Source organism: Nematolebias whitei, chromosome 5, assembly GCF_014905685.2.
Source record: "Nematolebias whitei isolate Nwh7 chromosome 5, NemWhi1, whole genome shotgun sequence".
NCBI classification, from domain to species: Eukaryota; Metazoa; Chordata; class Actinopteri; order Cyprinodontiformes; family Rivulidae; genus Nematolebias; species Nematolebias whitei.
The window spans coordinates 20,464,458-20,468,402 of NC_056502.1; positions in this window are offsets into that span (position 1 = coordinate 20,464,458).

A 3,945-nucleotide genomic window follows, 5' to 3' on the forward strand; every position below is an offset into this window, starting at 1 on the left:
TATATATATATATATATATATATATATATATATATATAATGCAAAATCAGTTATTGCATGTAAAAACATTCCTCATGTAAACACAATATTATGGAAGCCCGTTTCCACCAATGAAAATAAATAAAACGTCCAATGGTTATAATTATAACTTTCAAAGTCATAATTATTAGACACAAAGTCATAAATTTGACTTTTGAAATTCAAAATTATGACTGCAAGTCAAAATAGTGACTGTATTTCATAATTATGACTTTGAAAATCATTATTATAACATACCATTGGACGTTTTATTTATTTTCAATGGTGGAGACGGGCTTCCATACAATCTTAATTTACTCAATCACTTTTTAAACATGTGCATCATATCCAACAAATATTTTTACTTTCTGCGTCTTTTCAATGAAGAATGGTAAACTGTACGTACTGCCTCCTAGTGGTGGAATAGCTACACTGCAGTAGACCTGTTGCTTTTTAACAATGGTGTGATTCCCTAAACGTCCTCACATAACAAATAACTCATCCACTGTCCAGAGAAGTCTGGGTAGATGAGGTCCTAATGGAAGAATTACAACAAAAAGCCCAGTCTTCTCCACAATGAAGCCTTCCTGTAGGTTTGGAGCTGCAGTTGTACAAATGGAGTTTGGGATTTGGTCAAAGTTATTGACGTCCTCAGAGCTGAAAAAGACCAGCAGACATTTAACGCCCATGCAGTACAATCGAGGGAGGCATCTGGTGGACTACAAATTTATTCTGCTGCAGAAACTGACCCCAAACTTACAGTAAATATCATTAAGAACTATTTCTAGCATTAAAAAACAACCGTTGAATGCTGAAGGGTATAGTTTGGCCCTCAACTCAGCATCATCAAATGTGTGTGGGATTACACGAACGGACAAACAGGTCAATTAGCGCTCAGAATATGAATTCAGGAATAGGTTTAGCTGTTATCACACCAAGTTCTAGTTTAATATCTGTAAAATTGACAGAGTTATAGCCATTTTGAGTCTGCTAAAGTGCCGTAGCTGTGGCAGCCATCCTGAAACTGATGGGACTCTGGACGTTAGAGTTGTAAATGTCCACCAAGTGATTCGTTTCCAAGAGTTTTACAAACATCTGTCCAGTGGTTCATTTAGATACAGTAACAATACTGTGACTCTCGGTGGGTCACCCTCCTCCATCTCAATCTGTCCTCTGTGTCCTCTCCAGTTAGTCTTCCTTTACTGTATGTTTTACCTGCCTACAGTAGTTCATACTGGAAACGTTTCCAACATTAATAAAGCAGAATCGTGCAGGGTAGTGCAAGGTCAAAAGAGACATGCCGTCACACAGGTGTAAACTTTGATTGTATGGTATGGAATGCCTTATTGATCCCTTTTAATGACAGGCAGTAATGATGTGCTAGTCAGAGGCTTTGGGGTGATGTATCATGAAATGTTGTTCACCAGTCCAGTAAGCTGATTACTTGTTGTTCTGTCAGCCGGAGATGCTCTGTGTACATACAGGTGGTTTCCACCAGGCTCAGAGCTCATCTAATGAACATGAACTCCTGCTGGCACCCACAGAGAAGTCCCTTCCTCCTGGTTTTCATCAACACTTCAGTCCCCATTGATGGGAGAACAGAGGCCGTGGACAAAGGCTGTATATACTGTACAAACAGAGCTCCGAGCGGCAGCACACTGACTCATTCTTCAGTGTGTGTGAGAACGAAGGGGGACCCCTTTCAGCTCTTTTGTGCTGGTGTCTGTCAACAGTGTAGTTGGAGGCAAAGCTCATTGTGGCGGCCAGTGTTACGTATTGACACAGCGCTTCGCTCAGCTTGTTCCCAGGGTCCAACCTGAGTACTCATGAATAATGGAGAGAGGATCTTCAGGGCCAAGGAGGAGCTGGCATGTCTGATGGCGCTTTGTATAAACTACGACTTTAAATGTCAGCAGGTAAAACTGGGGTCACTGGCGCTGAACTGGATCTGACGCGTGAATCTAGCTGCGCTTCAAAAGTGAACGTTATAAACTCTATAAAATTACAGTTTCTAAAATAAGCATGTTTTCTGTTTAGAGACTTTGCTGGGGTTAAGGGGACTGTTCATGTCTTCTAAATGAGAATTATATGGAATGCTAAACAACAACAGCATTTTTTTGTGAAAATGCAGGCTAAGTGCTGAACGACCACCTAAGAAGTCAAAACGGAGTTGCTAAAGCTAAAAACAGCAAAACACTAGCTAGACACCAAAAGATGCAAAATTTTAGATAAAAATTAGAGTAGCCAAACACTATTTCAAAGCTAAAAGAAAAAAAACATACTAAAAAGTTACATAACTTAAGCTAAAAGTGACAAAAGGCTCGCTGAAATCAGCAGAATGCCTAAAAGGAGCAGAACTATAATTAAAAGCTAAAAAGGTTGACTCATTACTAAAAGTAGCATAAGAACACAAATATAGAGCAAATATGCAGAAGATTAAAATATGTTTTTTTAGAAATTGCAGAGATCTTTATGAATTTATGTGGGGAGCATGTTTGGAAGAACTAAAGGTAAATGATTCAAAAAGTATAAAAGTTGAAAAATAAACAGACACAGCAACTATTTCCTCAATGAACTGAACACTTTGATACATGAGCGGCTACAAAGTGTACAGAAATAGTTCGACTGAAAACATACAGGGGAAAATTAAAAAGTAGGAAAACAATAATGAAAATTCATCATTCACACCAGATAGATAAATAAAGTTATGACTCGATAAAAAAAGCTAATATTTTGATAATGGTGCCAAGACCAAATAAAACGGTGACATCTTTAAACTCCAAACTCTAACATTTTCAAGGTCAAGTCAAGTTTATTTATAGAGCACATTTAAAACAGAACCTGCTATCAAAGTGCTTGACAACAACAAGGTCAAGTCAAGGTTCTTTATTGTCATTTGCATGGTATGTGGTACATGAAGTGGAACGAAATTGTGTACACAGGGTCCCAGTTACATCCAACAAAAGTATAAATTGTAAAAGAAAAACAGTAACAAGATCTAAGATATGAACTACGAAAAACGTTAACTAAAAATACGTTCAACACGAATGGTACAAAAACAATATGCCGAACAACAGCAGCACAAACATGAGTCTGTGTGAGCAGATGAGTATGAGTGAACACAGCAGCGTGAACTAAATCAGCAGCATGAGATCAGCAGCATGAGATCAGCAGCATGGATAGTCAGCAACACATATCAACAATCAAGTGGCATTACAGCAATTTTTTGTACTGTTTTATGCAAACACTTTACAACCTTCACACTGAAGTCAGTTTGACTCTTCGCAGTCATAAAACGTATGGCTATGGTGCAATCTGCAAAAAAGCAGCTAGCTGTAGCACTTCTGGTGCATTGCCATCTGAATATCACGTTTTGTCTGAAAATGCAAACTGATGGTGATATACTGTAAATGTTTATAAAATAATGTCAACATGAACCACTTTTATGAACCTTGATTAGCCCAACCAGTCTCTATTACATCTATTTTTACAAAAAGACGTTGTTCAAAAATGTATCTACCCCAGGTAAGATACTAATTGCTCATACTTTTTCACAAAAACTCTCCTGTTCCTGAGATGGAATAAATAAGTTCCTCTCAGGTTCATACATGTTTAGTTTGTTCATAAATAAACTTTATATGGACTCTACTAAAATGGTCATGAACAAATATTTTAAAGCCAAACCCAATTTAATTACTGTGGTACAAGGAGGAGGTGTGTGCTGCACTCCTGGTACCAACAGGGGGCGACACTTCAAGTCAGGTTCTTAGCTGGTCCAATGTGTCTGCTGAAAGGCTCACATGACCTTTGCCTTTTTTCCCAGCTGCTGGGAGAACCGAACTGTGTGTGCAGGCGGTTCTGCATAGCCAGGATGAAAAGTGTGTGTGTGTGTGTGTGTGTGTGTGTGTGTGTGTGTGTGTGTGTGTG